The 19,377-nt window shown below is 43.8% G+C and overlaps 1 protein-coding gene across 1 annotated transcript in view; it reads left to right on the top strand.

The window, feature by feature from the left end:
• The window catches only part of znf1046 (zinc finger protein 1046), a 659,651-nt gene that overhangs the window by 76,713 nt on the left and 563,561 nt on the right, over nt 1–19,377 (top strand). The window lies entirely within an intron of this gene.

The raw sequence follows: 19,377 nt of genomic DNA, 5'->3' as shown, positions 1-19,377 counted from the left end.
CTTTTAATGATCTCGGTGGCATTGGTTGACTCCTGATACTCAATGTTAAAACATAAAAGAAACCAAAGAAAACACATGGCTGCAGTGAAATTCAGCTTATCATCAATGCAATGTCCCACCTTCCCCTCAATACTGCCCATTCACATATCAAAACTGAACAGTAAATATATATATAAATATATAAAATTATATAATAAATATAAATAGCAACATAAAGCATCAGAGTAGATGGGGCAGTAATGGTTGATCAGTAATTTACCATTTATTATGACAGTAAATATCTGTAATGGGTACATAGAGTAAATTACTGTGATTTATTATTTGCACTAGAGAATTTCATACAAATCCTGCTTCTTTTACAGTAAAATTCTGTTTCCTTTCATTACAGCTAAAAACTGGCTATTTTACAGTTATTTACTGCATAATCTACAGTAAGGGTTAACAGTGTAGGGTGCATTTCCCAAATAACATCATAACTCGCGGCTGAACTATCATAGTACGATGCATAGTTTAGAAAAAGAATGATGTAACAACGAGTGTTTCCCAAAACGCATAGTTTCTCTGTTGCAGATCCATCGCTTGAACCATGTTAGTTATAACGTAAAACCCCCATAATGATGCTCTAATCTGGGTGAAGTAACTGCTTCTTTAGAGAAGAACCCATAACTTCTTTGTGAAAATTATTGTTTTACACGCACACACATTTAAAATACAATCCAATATTAGATTTGGTAAAAACATGCACTAGCTTTAACTGAAGTGAAGTTTCATAAACTAATTTCGAGAGGAGCACGTGATATGATTGAGCACAGCTGGCCACTCATTTGTAATCAGTAATAATCCAATCCGAGTGATCCTAGCCTACTATAAATGGATCACTCCCTAACTTTTTCCCCTTTCTTCATTTTGGAAGACCAAAAGCCAAGAACGCGCAACTGCAATCGAAGCTTGACAAACCAACAAACCAACCAACCAACCAGCAAACAACAAACAAGCAAGCAAGCCAGCCTGCCAGCAGTCTAACAACCTTGCATCCAACAAATAAATCGACATAATGGAACCAACAAGCAACAACAACAACGCCTTAACCACCAGCGAGAGCTTCGCTCTCCCCGACACGCCCGCCGCGGCACAACGCTATACAGCCCCGCAAACAAAGGAACCCAAAGCCGATGCCACTGTGAGAGGCCGCAGGCCAATCCGCGCCGCAACTACACAACACCGCCAGATTTCTCCGTCTCCAATAACACCAAGCCGTCACCTACCTTCACCAGCTTCCTCGTATGCCTCCGCCAGATCATCATCTCACGTCTCCAACAAGATTACCATCCCTGAGCTCCGGAAAAACCTCTCAGATGCAGGAATCCACATACCTCCACGATGCAATAAAGCTGATCTCCTGAAACTCTACTCCGCTATCGCTCCTCAATCCCCGCCCACCATGGACGCCGCAAGATCTTCCCGGTCACGTCACGCTCCACAAACCACGCCCACCACGGACAATGCAAGATCCTCCCGCTCTCGCCACGCCCCCTATCCTCAACATTCTACTTCACAGACCGAACTTTCTCACCCAGGACAATCAAAGAAAGCCACCCAGAAATGTTCAACTACCAGCAAGAAAACATCAAGACCACACATTCAAGAAAGCCGGACCACCCCAGCCATATCATTTCAACACACAGAAACACCTCTCGCCAATATTTCCACTATATCACATGCTAACCAGCCTTTCACCACCTCTCTCACTTGGCCTCCAGCTCCACACTCTAGCTCCACCCCTAGCCCCCCATTACACACCACTGCCATCAGTCATTCTCATTCTCAGCCCCCCATACCTAATCTCCCTCATACATCTACACAGCTCATTCATACCACCTCTAGCTCCATTCACAACGCTCAACCTCTCTCTAACCCCTTTACTCTCTCTAGCATTCCCCCCTATAATCCTCCCCCTTCCCTTCACCAAGCACTCACTCACTCTTCCAGCACTGATGCATCTCAACATCCCACTGTCCCTTCACAAATTTCTTCATCACACCCCCCGTACACCCTTTTCACAGCCAACCCCCTCCCAGTGCCACACAACGCCACAGTCCTGGAACCACCACCCGTCTCGAATGCTGCAAAAAACCTCATTTTATCAGGTGCTGACATCGATCTCTCATCACTCCTTTCACCCATTACACCCCCTACGGCAGAACGACAGGTGGATTGCGGCGAATTCACACTCACGCTCAAATCTTCAAACACCACTCAATCACGTTCTCTCTCGTTAGCAGAATTTCAGGTAGTATTTTCTAGATTCACTGACATTATTTGCTCTGTATTCCCCCATAGGAGGCGCGAGTTGAACGACTACATGGCCATCATCTCAGAGCTCGCGCTCTCCTATGGAGGTACTCATTTCTATACCTACCACAAATTATTTTCCGCCAAATGCGCTATCAGAGTAACCCAGTGGAATCAGTGTCCTTACTGGGGGGCGTTGAACACTGACCTCCACAACAGGGTTTTTCTAGGTTGCCGCAATCTTTCCTGCGCGGTCTGTCGTTCCTGTCTTCACCCTACCACTTCCTGTCCCTTTATTATTCCCTCTTCAGATAAATAATCCCCTAACCCAAGATCCACTAGCTACGTTCCCCGTCCTTCTACTTCAGCTATCCCTGCTCTACTTCCTCCTTCTCTTACCTCCTCTCAGCTTTCTTCCCCCTCTAACCCATGCTTCAGTTTCAATATAGGCAGATGCTTCCGTCACCCTTGCAAGTTTCCTCATACATGCAATTATTGCGGGGGAGCGCACGCCCGACTAGTTTGCCCAATCCTGAAGGCTAATAAAAAATCAAGAAATTATTTATCGACTCCTGTCAATGTGTCTCAAATTGCATCTGAATTATGTTTTCATCCTGACCCTAACCTTTCTGAATTTCTAATTTCAGGTTTATCCTATGGATTCCACCCAGGTGTTTTGACCCTGCCCTCTTACAACCTCGCTTGCCCAAATTTACAATCTGCCATTGCTGAACCAGAAGTTGTAGATCAATTGATCAAAAAAGAGATCGACAACAAATTTATGATCGGTCCTTTTTCCACCCCCCCATTCAGCTCTTTTCGCATCAGCCCTATCGGTGTTGCCACCAGAAAATTTTCTGACAAAAAACGACTCATAATTGATCTATCATCCCCCCATAACTCCACCTTTTCAAGTATCAATAGCCTAATTGAATCAGACCAATTCTCGCTCAATTACCATGATATCGATCAGGCAATTTGTTTAATCAAATCAGTTGGTCGTAACGCATGGCTTGCTAAAGTCGACATTTCCTCCGCATTTAAAATAATGCCTTTACATCCCGATTTCTGGCATTTGTTTGGCATTAATTGGAGATCCAAATTTTACTTTGCAGTCCGTTTAACCTTTGGATGCAAAAGTAGCCCCAAAATATTTGACATGCTTTCGGAGGCTATATGCTGGATTCTCACTAATAATTATGGCGTGTCGCATCTCATCCACTTACTAGATGACTTTCTCATCATTTCCCCTCCTAGTGAGCCACCCGCAAGACAGTTAGCGATTACTCAAAAAGTCTTCGCTAATCTCGGCATCCCTCTAACTGAGGAGAAAACGGCCGGCCCTAGCACCTCTCTTGAGTTCCTAGGAATCAAGCTGGATTCTAAAAACTTCCAAGCTTCACTTCCTAAGGAAAAAATTGATCGAATCATTTTCCTTTCATCCATCTTCCTTGAGAAGCAAATTTGCACAAAACGCGAACTTTTGTCCATCCTGGGACACTTGAATTTTGCCATGCGCATAATTCCTCAAGGTCGCCCCTTTGTCTCTCACCTCCTCCAAACTGCAGCTTCCATTAACGGTCTAGAAGAAACTATCCCCCTGTCTGAAGCTTGCCGTAGGGAACTCAGCCTTTGGATTTCCTTCCTTAAGTGCTGGAATGGCTGTTCATTTTTCTATAGCGATCTGGTGTCAGCTCCTATAGACATCCATCTGTTCACCGACGCTGCCCCTTCTGTAGGGTTTGGAGGTTATTACCAGGGTCGTTGGTTTGCTTCTCCATGGCCTTCACAAATGCTAGAAATCCCATTGCCCTCTCAATCATCAGCTCTCTTTGAATTATACCCCCTAGCGGCCGCAACTATCATTTGGGGTGACGAATGGTCTGCTTCTAGCATTCTAATTCACAGTGATAATGAAGCAGCTGTTCAATGTGTTAACAAAGGGCGTTCTCATTCCCCTACTTTAATGCCTTTCATTCGTCGTCTAGTTTGGACATCAGCTAAAAAACAGTTTATCATTACTGCAAAACATGTACCTGGTTTCAAAAATCAAATTGCTGACTCTCTTTCTCGTTTTTCCTTCCAGAGATTTCGGCAGTTGGCCCCAGAAGTGGATCCACATCCTACTCCCATCCCTCCATATTCAGAGATGATATTGCCCTGAATCATCACATGCATAACTTACACCAAGCATCCATCTCCCTCATTCTAGAAGCAGTAGCCCCTAGAACTATACAGACTTATGTCATAGCATGGAGCGCTTTCAAAAAGTTCCACACCCAATACAACACAAGTTTTCCCAATTTTTCCCTCCTCACCATTACATCTTTTATCACATACCTACACACTTCCAAAAACATTCAAGCTAGCACTATTAAGAGTTACTTAAGCGGGATTAATTTCTTTCACAAATTGATATATGGCTCCCCAGCTGAATCAATTTCTAACCCCCAAACAGGCCTTCTTATTAAAGGCATCCAGAAAGTACATCCCTCCCCCCCAGACCCTAGGCTTCCCATTACACAAAGAGTCCTCTCCAAATGCATTTCTACCCTCCGCAAAGGTTATATTTCCACAAATACAGATCGCACTCTGGATGCCATGTTTAATCTGGCTTTTTTTTGGATTTCTTAGATGCTCTGAATTCACCATAACTTCTAAATTTGATCCATACATTCACCCTACCATCTCAGACCTTACTTTGTTCGATGAGGGAACTCTTTCTTTCCTCATAAAACAAAGCAAAACAGACCAGACACGCAAGGGTCATTTCATCTATATATTCGACCTCCCCTCACCCACACTTCCATTTCAAACACTCATCAAACACTCATCAACCTACTTCTACCCAAGAGCGAGGGCATGACCCAGCCACCTTCCCTTCCTCTTTTCCTTCCTTCTAGACTGAGTACCATCAGTTTTCTCCCCCAATAACATAGTATTGGAATTCATCCAAGCCCACTTGTCACCCCGCCACCCAGGCCATTTTCTGCAGGAATCTTCACAGCCCCTTCCTGTTTCCTGACTCCTGCCAGACCCTGCCCCCCCCTAAGCTCTGACTTCCGCAGAAGTGTTACCCCGAGCTACGACCCCCTCAGGGGTCGTCTCACCGCCCCTTCCAGGCCTTAGCAATCTTTTTATATATATATATCTATATACACCCGTACATAGATATATATTTATAATAGCGCTGTCACTCCCCAGCTCCATCTCCTAACGGAGTGTTCCTCGAGCACCTAACTCATCCCGTCACCCTCTAACAGGAGTCTTCAACGCCCAAATCCTCTTTCCCAAACTCCTGATAGAGAAGGCCAGCTTGCCCTGTTCCCTGGGCGCCGACCCCCGCAGGGGTCAGTCACTGCCCCCCCCAGGCCACTGAAACTCATTATATATATATATCTATGGACTTTGTTTATAGATATATATTTATATAGAGCGCTGCCACTCCCCGCTCTATCTCCAATTGGAGTGTTCCTCGAGCATCAACTCCAGCAGGAGTTCGCCAACTGCCACTCACCCTCTAGCAGAAATCTCCACCGCCCAAATCATTAATCACGATTTCTGCTGGAGATGGCAAATTAAACAAAAAATTGCTGCACCCAACTCCCGCAGCGTCCATTCTGACTCTCAGAAATCTCTTGATCACCCCCTCCAGGCCTTAGATTACCCCATTATATAATTATATATATGTATATACTCTCATATATGCATATATATATATTTTAAATAGCGCTGTCACTCCCCGCTCTATCTCCATTCGGAGTGTTCCTCGAGCATTTTTCTTGACTCTTTACGAGCCAACCCCGCCCACCCCTTCTGGCCCACCTTCACTAGTATCCCCCAAGCCCTTCCCCCGCTCAGGCTCCAACTAGAGTCTGTTTCAAACTTTGCTACATCTGGAGCCCCCTACTCTTTCTTCTGTTCTTTAAATCACTATATCCAGCAGCCGGATATAGTATAAAACTTTCTAGCCTTTGGGGGTAGTATTCTTCGAAATACGCGGCTGCTGTCCCGAGTCAAAGGCATTTTTTGGGGAAATATCGAGACCTTCCTGATCTCGGATCCTCTGATATGCTTATTGACCGGGCGGGAGCCCTGGGCTCAAATATCTCCGAGCTCAGGGTTCTCTCCCGGGACAGCATGCCAAACCTGCTATAATGCTAAGCATATCTAAGTGTGAACTCTTGAAGTGAAGTTTCATAAACTAATTTCGAGAGGAGCACGTGATATGATTGAGCACAGCTGGCCACTCATTTGTAATCAGTAATAATCCAATCCGAGTGATCCTAGCCTACTATAAATGGATCACTCCCTAACTTTTTCCCCTATCTTCATTTTGGAAGAATCCCCCCTTCCACCCCATCTCCTCCTTTCTTTCCCTCTTCTAAAAGGGGGAAATATCGAGACCTTCCTGATCTCGGATCCTCTGATATGCCTATTGACCGGGCGGGAGCCCTGGGCTCAAATATCTCTGAGCTCAGGGTTCTCTCCCGGGACAGCATGCCAAACCTGCTATAATGCTAAGCATATCTAAGTGTGAACTCTTGAAATATATGTAAATGGCACATACACATATAGGGTTTGCTTTACTAATATTATTGAGAAGTTGAACATTAGTTATATTCTATTCCAAAACATATCACGTACAAAAGCTAACACGTATTCTAATATCATATAAATCATAAAAATAAATAATTTATTATGAAATGAAATGTAATATTTATTATTTATTAGAAATGACAAAAATCATACTTTAATAATTTTATTGATGATGATGACGATGATGATTATGATTATGATGATAATTCTTATTAATATTAATAAGTAGGATGTTGTTTATTTATTTTTTTGAAAAGTCTACTTTTACAATTTAACACGTCAACCACTGCAGAAATTTCTAACCAGCAGGCTCATGTCATCTAGATACTCAATAAACAACCTACTATAAATGAAAAGAATTAACGTATGCTTTTTGTTTTCACAAGCTTTGAAAACGTAACATAAATTCCGCTTTTAATTAGGTCACCTTTAGCTTTCGCCATGAGGCTGTGTTCAAAATGACATCAATGTTTTCAAAGTGCACTGCGAAGAGAGCACAAATGTAAACATGAAGATCGCTTAAACTGAACTGTAAGAATAGGTTGAAAGCAAATTACACCTTAGAGAGATGCCCTTAATGCTTTTTTACTTTTCATAATTGCAACTTTGAATGTTAGAGTGTTCTAAATAAATAGGACATAGGGCGGAAAAGTGGCAATAGAACACAGCCAGGAACTGTATCGCGAACTAGCTCCAGAGCTGTAGTTGCGTGTCCTCAAGTTTGCGACGCTGTTTGCGAGTGTTTGTTGGAGCGGCGGATTTGGGAAACGGCTAATAAACAAACTATGGTTGTAACGACGGAACTTGAGTCTAGTTGGCTAACGATGGTTTTGGGAAACGCACCCCAGGTTTGTTCAATAAAATATAATCTAGCCTAAATAAAATTAAGTGAAATATTTAGTTTCAAAGAAGCCTATATTCAACTGTTTGTTACTGTTTGTGACAAAACCATCCGTTGTGCATGTCAATTACAATTTAATTCGTTTAATCAAGTATGTTTTTTACATCTCCCACCATGCAAGTACATACACACTTTAAAACACACAAACACACACTGTTATTTATTCTCATTCTTTCTTGCTTTATTAATATATCGTAGTGTATACTGTTTAATAATCAATTTACATTATTTATAAATAAATAAATAAATAAATAAATAAGCGGTGTTAATTTGCGCCCTGTCATGGTTGGTATGCACATGTGCAATGTACAGTCGTAAGGCTGCAGGCGACACTGCTCTCATCTTTCCAACAGAGTTTGTTCTAATAAAAGCCTGTTCTGCTTATTTAAATGTGTCATTAATAGTAACAGTTTAATATGGCTTCTCTGAAACTGTAAATATGTAACTTTAATTTAGGCTAGATTATTATTTAATTTACCAAACCAACATAATCTTACGGCAACTAGTGTTTTGGCGCTGAAGCATAGGACTATAGCAGACTTGTTTTGAAGCACTTCACTTTAAAGGTAATTCGTTATTCTTTTTTATAGTAGTTAACTGACCAATGGAAAATACATAAAAATTAAGATACAAATTTTAGCTAACGAAATTTATTTAAAAAAAATATATTTTTCCAAGAAACATATGAATTATATTTTCTAGCTAAATTATTAACTGTGCGGAGATGATTTGTTCTGTTCTGTGGAAAATAAGGATTTAATTAATTATTCTGCTTCACAGTTGCTGATGTTCTTTCATTTCATGTTCAGGCAAGGGAATAGCAACATTAGCAGAAAAGTATACATTTAGATTTCAAAGAAAATATATTAATTTTAAAAAGGAAACATAAAAGTTTATCGGAAAACTTTAAAGACACCATGACTCTTCATTTAATAAACACTTTATTCGCTATACTCACTCTGACAATTTTAAGTTTTTAAGTCATTTTAAGTCATAAGTTTACATACAACTTGCAGGAAAATTTTTTTGTAAAAATCTATTTCAAATTGCATGTTGCATTTAGTAGGCCTACTGGCCTAAATAAACTTTTACATCACAAACAAATCTATAATCATTACTTTTGCTGGTGTAAATTTTGTGCACGCGCTTGAGTGCGGAATAGGCTATACACATATAATTCTGCATCTTTTGTTTAGGTGTGGCTAAGCCCCAGTTAAAAAGGAATCATAAGTTTGATCCTATTCTAACGAATGCCTTTAAATAATGTAGTAAGTTGTCTGCAAGCATAAGTGTTTATTGAAATTAAAATAAGAAAAAAAAAAACAAATTTAATTTGAGATAAAAATATTGTTATAGTAATATTTGTGACTGCTTTGAAATAATGCTCGTCGTAGACGTCACAGGATGACAGATCGTGTAGTCTGGCACATTTATGACAAGTAAAGGTTTTTATCAAGAAAAAAAATCGCATGTTCTCCTGTGATCTGATGGGGGCTTAATAACGTGGCATAGTTCATAACAATCAATACCATGTCTGCTACACCTCACTGCACCATTGCAAATGCATGTTTAATTTTCCCCATCTTCATAACCAATTCCCTCACGTGGATGCACTGTGTAATATGAGCTCATCATTTCTAGGTTATATCAGTGGCTGCTGTTAATGCACAGGCCAGGTAATCAAAAAATAGGCTTCATATTTAATTATGGATGGGTCACAGACTGATAAGATCAATCATTGGTTCTGCAAATTTTAACTACCTTTTTTAGAATATTAAAGGGCTTTAAGCTATTTATTTATATCTCCATTTTCACACAGAGTTTCTAAGTTCTCTGTTCTTTCAACAGAGTTTGTTTTGCCAACACATTCTGCCAAGGTAATGGGCTCAGTGCTGCAAATACATTGCAAAGCATCTCCTGCTTATTCAGATTTGTCATTAATAGTGAAAACTATTATAGGCTTTTATATAGGCTTCTTTGAAAGTGTCTATGTTTCACTTTCATTTTATTTATGCTAGTTAAATAATTTATTTAACAAACGAACACAATCTCATTGCAATTCTTGTTTTGGCAGAGCAGACTTGTTTTAAAGCACATCATCTCAAGTGTTATTAATTATCCTTGTTTATTGATAACTGATCAACAAAAGATACATTAAAAATAAATAAAAATATTATAGCAAACGAAGTTAGTTTCAAAAATATATTTTTTCCAAGAAAAATTCACGAATTATATTTTTGTTTGTACCCCTCCACTAATTATACTTATAATTTAGAAAAATAAGGATTTAATGAATTATCCACTGTAATTGTATCACAAATCTCAGTATTATATTTGTAAACAATTTAATAAGTTATTATTTTTAAGATTATGTCTTTAGCATCTGATTTTTCCTTGCTGCTGCATGCTTTCATTTCTCAGTCTCTCGATCACAGCAAGTTCAGGCGAGGGAGTGTTTATTAAGAAACCCATGGCAGGAAAATATACATTTAAAGTTCAAAGAAAATATCTTTGTATTAAAAAGCAGTAGCGTAGGCAGAAAAGAGACTCTGCCTGCAACAGAAAAACTGGGTGAGCCACGTGTATTGTCAAAATATTATGAAATTAAACGTGCCCCTCGATCATTCACAGGATACTTATTTTCAGATAGCACACACAATCTAAAATCTTTCTCTGTATCCCGGACGTTTTTAACTTATCTGAATGCATTCGTTTACTGGATCCTTGGACTGAAAGGTTTACAGGGGTTCACTGGTTTGAAAATATGTCTGATCGTAAAACCTGCTTCTTTTTTTCTAATGTATTTTCGTTGTTATACACTAATTCAAATGACTTGGTTGTGGGAGACGGAGCGGGCGCAGACACTAATTGAAAGTGTCAAATTATTCTTTAAATGTATTTTATAACTATGAAATTTAATTACTAAACAAATTGAAGCATTAAGAATTTGCCAAGAAATGTCCCACTTTACCACGGTAAAATAATGCTATATATATTCTTCCTCTTCGATTCCCGGAGGTATAAATCGGGCTAAAACTCCAGTATTTGAGCCCGGCTTTAAATACAAGATAAAAAAAAAAGCTATTCTCCCTCGTTAGATAAGCGGTTGAAAGTGGATAAAAGAAACACATTTAGATGCAAGGTGTGAACGAAAATTGTTGAAGGAAATGTAAAAATAAATAAATAGTGTTTTTTTTATTAATGTAACAAACTTATTTTCAACATTTTATTTCGTATGACATTTTCAGGCAATATGTACCTATTGCATATTTTGTTTGCACAACAATAATATACATGTCAACAAGGTTACTGATCTTCTGTACAATAAATAAAATGAAACTTTTATTTCTTATTTTTTGATTTGTGCAATTGTATTCATGGAAGGTGTGACTTATTATTACTTATTATTGAGAGAAAGAATCAAGTAAAAGTTTGCAACTTTAAAAACATTTTCTTCATGACTTTACTGAAATATTGTACACAAATTTCATTGTCACTGGTGCTCAGTTTTGCTACAATAATGCTAAATACAATTGATGTACTTTACACACACACACACACACACACATATATACACGCACACGCGCACGCACGCACACACACACACACATAGTACATTTTATTATGCACATCTTAAAAATATGTTTTTCTTGAGAAAATTGTTTGTCTATATATCGAATTCAGCCTATAATTCAAATGTTCTCTCTGTGTATGTTTGAGTGTACTGCGTGTACAGAAGTAATATATGTAAAATGAAGAAATTATGACAGATTGTGGTGTTTAATTTGTCATATATACTGCAATACCTAAATTATCTTAAAATACATGTTGAATTAGAACACAAATAGACAAATGTATTTAATATTCTACAGTTTGAGTAAAATCAACATCATTTCAACGTTGGATAGACAAACCAATTAAGTCGATTATCTGTTGAAAATGTGTGGATTCTATAACGTCGTTTCGATCGACTGAAAGTCAACATCGATTCAACCTTGGGTAAGTAACCAATTGCGTCGATTTCAGGTTAGACTTGAATGGAGTGCCTGACGTCATTTCAACATTACCCCGATGAGCAAAACGATGCTGAATCAACGTCGGTGATCAACGTGGGTTCGATATCAAAAGAAACGTTGATTTTAGGTTGAAATTATGTCATTTTGCTATCTGGGAAATTATCATCTTATCTTTGTTAGACACAAAATTAGCTGAACCCAGTGAATATACAAGAGAGAATCACATCAGGTGTTAATAAAGATAAAAAATCAAGAGAAAACAAGACTTAAACTTCAGCTGAAATGTTGTTTTATTCAATATCTCATTTGACTTTACATTAAAATTCAGTTTTCTTTATCAAATACAAACTCATACACACGGCAACATCCAGTGAAATGCTTATACGACCAGCCATGACCTTAAAGACAACAAGATTATAGATGAGAAATAAATTACTGAATGAAATAAGAAATAAAATATAGACAAACTTTAGTCATAGGAAATATATCTGTAGAGAATAACATAAACACATTAAAACCCGTGGCTATACAACTGTAGAGAACTTTAGCTGTAGACTGACTCCATGTACAGTGACACCATAACTGAACTGAACTAGAACCGTGGTTCCCCTTCGGGGGGAACTCCAGCACTATAAGTGGATTTGATGTTCTAAATCCACATATGGGAGGTTCAGTTCAGAAGCTACTCGTCTGTAAGAGTATTGAACGGGCCAATTAAGAATGAATTGGCAGCGCAAGCCTGCGCAAGTGAGCGGCATAAGCAATCAACTGAGTATATAAGCTCACCTGGCGCCAGCAGACGCTATCCTTTTCGCTTCAGAGACTTTTCTGATCGAGCTTCATGAGGGTTCCTCCTGCTGTCTACAGCCATTTCGAGCGAACGAGTGTCTCCCGGTCCAGAGCGAGTCCACGCAGCGGCAGATGGTCGAGCAGGGTTTCTCCCTTGCCTGGCGTCCCTTTGGGTCCGGTCCTCCAGAGCGGTGCGTATTGTTGCAAAGCATCCTAAAAGAGCAACACAGTCGTGCAGCACGTCCTTTTCAGGACGGCGCTCCGACTGTGCGTTTCTGGTTGCGGGGGTTTCCTGGCTCCGGATGATGGGCACGATCACTGCATTACATGTTTGGGGGTCCAGCATGTTAATGTGGTGCTCGGGGGCGGTTCATGTCGTCACTACAATGCCATGACCGTCGCGCGGTTGAGATCGCGGCAAACTCTCGTGAGAGAGCGAGCCACCCCAGTCGCCTCCTGTTCTGCAGCGGGCGCTCGGGCAGATCTGAGGGTTCCAGCGAGAGATAATCCGCCGCCTAAGGGCTCGCGGACCTCTCGCTCCTCCAAGCGCTCCATCCAAGCTTCGGGCGCTGGGAGTGATCCGTCTAATCAGATGGTAGCTCTCACGCTCCCTGACACCGGAGATCAGATGTCCTCTGCGGCATCGGAGGGTGGGCTTTCATTGTCCGACGATGATCCGGACCCGCTCGCCCCCTTCGGGCAGGTGAGCGCTGTCAAAACGGATACTGAAACGGATGTGTTAGCCGTGCTTTCCCGGGCTGCTTCGGCCGTGGGTTGGAGATGGTTTATCTTCCTTCTCCCAGCCCCCAAGCCCCCCCTCCGGAGTCAGGGTGCGGAGCCAGAGCGAATCGCTCTCCTCCAGCTCTTCTGTGGGACCCTCGCGCTCCCCGGATCAGCACACCCGCTCCGCGCTGCCCCTCCGCGGGTATGTCAACGATTGCTGCGATGACGTCATTAGCGAGGGCTCTGCCTGCCTGGTTAGCGCGGGCCAGCCCCTCGCGGTGGCTTATACGCACGATCAGACTCGGCTATGAACTACAGTTCTCCAAACGGCCTCCCAGGTTCATGGGCGTGTGTTTCACCAGGGTCAATCCCCTGTCCGCCCCTGTCTTGCGAGAGGAGATTGCTGCCCTCCTGGCGAAGGGTGCAATCGAGCCGGTACCTCCGGCCGAGATGGAGAGCGGGTTTTACAGCCCGTACTTCATCGTACCCAAAAAGAGCAGTGGGTCACGGCCAATCCTAGATCTGCGCGTTTTGAATCGCTGCCTTCACAAGCTGTCGTTCAGAATGCTTACGCAGAGGCGCATCCTCCGATGCGTTCGTCCTGAGGATTGGTTTGCAGCCATAGACCTGAAGGACGCGTATTTTCATGTCTCCATTCTTCCACGCCACCGTCAGTTTCTGCGGTTTGTGTTCCCCTTCGGGCTCCCTCTGTCTCCGCGGGTCTTCACCAAACTCGCGGAGGGTGCCCTAGCGCCTCTGCGGCTTGCGGGCATCCGCGTACTCAATTATCTCGACGACTGGCTGATTTTAGCCCACTCTCGGGAGCAATTGACTGCGCACAGAGACAAGGTGCTCCGGCATCTCCGCCTACTGGGGTTGCAGGTCAACTGGGAAAAGAGCATAGAGGAAACTCGCCCCGGTGCAGAGGATCTCTTTTCTTGGGATGGAGCTGGACTCGGTCACCATGGTAGCGCGCCTCTCCGGAGAGCGCGCTCGCCTGCTGCTGAACTGTCTGAGGGAGCTCGACAGCAAGTTAGTGGTCCCACTGAAATATTTTCAGAGGCTCCTGGGGCATATGGCTTCCGCTGCGGCTGTCTCGCCGCTCGGATTGCTCCATATGAGACCACTTCAGCACTGGCTTCAATATCGAGTTCCGAGACGCGCATGGCATGCGGGCACACACCGAGTCTCTGTTACTGCGCTGTGTCGCCGCACCCTCAGCCCCTGGAACGACCCCTCGTTCCTGCAGGCCGGTGTGCCTCTGGGACAGGCGTCCAGTCATGTTGTGCAGTCATGTCCAGCACAGGCTGGGGAGCCGTGTGTCGCGGGCATGCAGCTGCGGGCCTGTGGGTAGGTGCCCAGCTGCATTGGCACATCTATCGCCTAGAGCTGTTGGCAGTGTTCCTTGCTCTCCGCCGTTTTTCTCCGGCGCTGGAGCAGCAACACGTGCTGGTCAGGACAGACAGTACGGCGGCGGCGGCGTATATCAACCGCATGGGGGGCCCGCCGTCTGCTCCTCTGAAGTCACCCGCGGCTGAAGTCGCTGCGCGCCATTCACATCCCAGGTATGCTCAACCGTGCAGCCGATGTGCTCTCACGGCAGCAGATTCACTCTGGAGAATGGAGACTCCACCCTGAGTCTGTCCAGCTGATATGGGCGCGATTCGGGGAGGCCCAGATCGATCTGTTGCTTCCCCCGAGAACGCTCATTGCCAGTTGTTTTATTCCCTGACCGAGGGCTCTCTCGGCATGGATGCACTGGCCCACAGCTGGCCTCGGGGCATACGCAAGTATGCGTTTCCCCCGTGAGCCTGATCGCGCAGTTAATGTGCAAGGTCAGGGAGGACGAGGAGCAGGTTCTGTTAGTTGCGCCCCTCTGGCCCAACCGGACCTGGTTATCAGAGCTCTCCCTCCTCGCGACGGCCCTCCCTTGGCAGATCCCTTTGAGAGAGGACCTACTTTCTCAGGGACAAGGCACCGTCTGGCACCCTCGTCCCGATCTCTGGAATCTCCACGTGTGGTCCATAGACGCGAGGAAGACTTAGGTAACCTGCCGCCCGCGGTGGTTGATACCATCACTCAGGCTAGAGCCCCCTCTGCGAGGCGCGCCTACGCCCTGAAGTGGAGTCTATTCACTGAGTGGTGTGTCTCTCGCAGAGAAGACCCCTGATCTTGCCAGATCAGTGTTGTGCTCTCTTTCCTTCAAGAGAAGCTGGACAGTAGGCTGTCGCCCTCCACTCTCAAGGTTTACGTTGCTGCCATCTCCGCTCACCATGACATGGTGGCTGGCGGCACCGTGGGAAAGCATAACCTCATTAATCCAACTCGCCCCCCTCTCACGCCCTCTTGGAATCTCGCCCTCGTTTTCACGAGCCTGCGATTTGATTCCTTCGAGCCACTCGATACAGTATCTTTAAGATTTCTGTCCCTGAAGACAGCTCTGCTGGTCGCGTTGGCCTCCATTAAGAGGGTCGGGGACCTGGAGGCATTTTCGGTCAGTGACTCGTGCCTGGAATTCGGGCCGGGATTTTCTCACATTATCCTGAGACCTCGCCCGGGTTATGTGCCCAAAGTTCCTACCACTCCCTTTAGAGATCAGGTAGTAACCCTGCAAGCGCTGCCCCCGGAGGAGGCAGACCCAGCCCTGTCCTTACTTTGTCCAGTTCGCACTCTGCGCATTTATGTGGACTGTACTCAGAACTTTAGATCTTCTGAGCAGCTCTTTGTCTGTTATGGCGGACGCAGCAGGGAAGTGCCGTGTCTAAACAACGTTTATCCCACTGGATTGTGGAGGCCATTTCATGTGCTTATTTGAGCAGTGGTCAGCCGCGCTCCCCGGGAGTGCATGCGCACTCCACTCGGAGCGTTGCATCCTCTTGGGCGTGTGCGCGTGGCGCTTTTTTAACAGACATTTGTAGAGCTGTGGGCTGGGCGACACCCAACACATTTGCAAGATTTTATAATCTGCGAGTGGAGCCGGTTTCCTCAAGGGTGTTAGGTACCTTTGGTGATTGAGGAAACAACTCGGTAGGTGTTGTACACGCTTGCGGTGCCTTTTTTCCCTAACACGGAGAGATATGCACCCTCCTGTCTGTCAGTAAGTTCCCCATTCGGTGAGCCCTGCAGATTCCTCCGAGGCCCCCAGCACTGACTCAGCGGAGGAGTCACTTGCTGGCCCATTACGTTGTAGGTCTGCCCGCTGGTCAGCCCGCGTTTTGGGTATAGGTGCCTGCTATGGCCGATCCCCGCTGGTGATCCCCATATGCTTTCCCGCCACGGTTAAGTTCCCCCCCTGGGCGGACCCGTGCTTTCCCTATCTGCTAACCACCTTTTATGCGCACTCCCCCTTTTCAGGGTTAGTCCATATGTAATTCCATTTGTTCCCCCTATTGGGTGCGGATGGTCTCCGCAGCGTCCTCCCTACTGGGATGGCACGCTTCCCAACGTACTGTCGTGTATTCCTAGAATTATCTAGACGCTAGCGACTTCCAAAAAAGATAACTATTCCGTAAAACTTATTTTGATGTGGGATAAGTTAGGGCCAAGGGCACGTTGGAGGACCACGCCTCTCATGAGCTGGGCGCGTCACGCTTGCCTGACCGCTCCCTCATGGTGGGTGTTGGTAAGGTGCAGTCATTATGGCGCTTTCAATGGGCTCCCATACGTGGATTTAGAACATCAAATCCACTTATAGTGCTGGAGTTCCCCCCGAAGGGGAACGTTCGAGGTTACTAAGGTAACCCTTCGTTCCCCGAGGAGGGGAACGGAAGCACTATACTCCGTCGCCATAATGACTGTCCCTTAGCTGTTAAAAGTCTCTTCAGCTTAAAAAGGATAGCGTCTGCTGGCGCCAGGTGTGCTTATATACTCAGTTGATTGCTTATGCCGCTCACCTGCGCAGGCTTGCGCTGCCAATTCATTCTTAATTGGCCCGTTCAATACTCTTTTAGAACATCAAATCCACTTATAGTGCTTCCGTTCCCCTCCTCGGGGAACGAAGGGTTACCTTAGTAACCTTGAACGTTCCCAAACTTTTCAGCACGCGACCCCTAAAATAACAATACCAGTGACTCGCGACCCCCAATATCCCCTAAGGTGGTTATAAATACAGAAAATTTGCATGCAATGGCGCACACACACACACCAATAGACCAAAGTCTATTCTTCGTTTAATTTTTTTAATGTATTTCAGTGCTGTAAATGGGCCAGCAAGTTTAACCTGGTGTAATAAAATCAATCTGCTGCATCTGACGCTATTGCTGTCTTTAATATAATGTATTTACCCCAGAGGTCGCAATCCAATAAAACAAGTAAATAAGCTACTATAGTAACTATAAACGACTGTTTTTTCTCTTCAGTTGGTTATGGATAAAATATGGTAATTCTTATGGTCTAATAATAATAAGTAGATTTTTCGGAAATCACCAGGCGACCCCCCTTCATTGTTCCGCGACCCCTCAAGGGGTCCCGACCCCCACTTTGAGGACCACTGAACTAGAATACACACAAAGATGTGTGTGTGTGTGGAGTGTGTAGCTGTGGCTGAATGTGCAAATGTGTCCACAGACGTGCTGAATGTGTGTGTGCTGTGTGTGTTGTGATTGAGGCCCCGTTTACACTAGTGCGTTTTAGTTTTAAAACGGCGTTGTAGAATGAAAACGATCCGCGTCCACACTCGCGTTTTACCCAGCGTTTCTGAACAGCTCTCCGTCCACACCAAAACGCTGAAAACGCACATCACGTGACCACACACACACTCTCGGGCAAGCGCTCCAGCTTTTTAACCCAGATGAGAGCTCTGCTTGTCGGACTGCTTATCACGCATCTCCCGCTGGATCTAATCTCACTATATTTGCTAAACGTGATATTTCATTCATGTTGTTGTCTTTATCTAACGACATAGGCCAATTCCCTGACGTTGGTCATTGGAATCTATTAAGTTACTTGTTCACAGGTAACATGTTTTGGTTAAGCGCAAAGATAAGTTAATGATTAATCCAGGTACATTGACTGATCGCTTGCCTTTATTTGCTACAATGTATAAACTTATTGTATGTTATACTTTTATAATCATCGATTATTAAAACTGATATTCAGCAAAAGAGAGGCTGTGTTTCGTATTTTCACTGGAATTGAAAGGAGGCAGTTGTTATCGGCTCCGTTTCGTTATAAATATGCACACAGTGAAGATGACGCTCATATATGCAGCACGGCGCCTCAACATTTCTGCTGTCTGTTAAGTTGCTAATATTAAAAAGAAAATAGGCAGTTCCTTAAATCATGTTTACGTTTTATTGTTGAGAAAGTGAAACAACGTAGCAAAGGTGATGTGAATGAAGTTATAAAGTACACTGTTCCCTGTGAAGATTTACCCGTGTCCTCGGTATGTTTTCCATATCAAACTGAGAAGGGGGAGACTGCAGCCTTGATCAAACTTGCGAAGTCTTAACTTACAAGAAGAGGATGCGAGACTGAACTGTGTGTGGGCTACTTAATATTCAGGAAAAGCCCCAATCAGAGAGGCGAACGTTTGCAGCCCCGCCTCCGTTTTCAGATGTCTCCGTCTTTCCCCATCCACACTGAGACGGAGCAGCAGCGTTTTAAAATGAAAACGGCCTCTCCAGCGTTTTCAAAAAGCTCCGTTTTCGGCGCTCGAGAACTCCGGCGTAGTGTGGACGGATGGCGTAACCGTAGCAAAACTTATGCGTTTTCAAACTAAAACGCACTAGTGTAAACGGGGCCTGAGAGAGTGTCTGGTCTGTGTTCAGAAGCTCCTCCTCAGTGTCTCTGTGTTGGTTTTGATGGAGCAGAAGCCTTTATTTCTCTGAGCGCAGCAGGAAAGCTTCAGCTAAACTGTGTGTTTTCCTACTTTAGTCAATCAAACACTGAAAACTCCTCATCTAGTCAAGAGTTACAGGCTTATTACTGGACACAGACATTACTGAGCTTGATTTATTTGCTTTATTAAGCATTATTAATGCACAGTTGTGCTGGTGAACATCAGTTAATGCACTGAGAGTCAACAAGAACTAACAGAGAACAACTTTATTTTCATCA

This window comes from Danio rerio, chromosome 4 (genome assembly GCF_049306965.1).
Source record: "Danio rerio strain Tuebingen ecotype United States chromosome 4, GRCz12tu, whole genome shotgun sequence".
NCBI lineage: Eukaryota > Metazoa > Chordata > Actinopteri > Cypriniformes > Danionidae > Danio > Danio rerio.
Note: the sequence above shows the minus strand (reverse complement) of the source record. Positions and strands in the feature narration are given on the sequence as shown.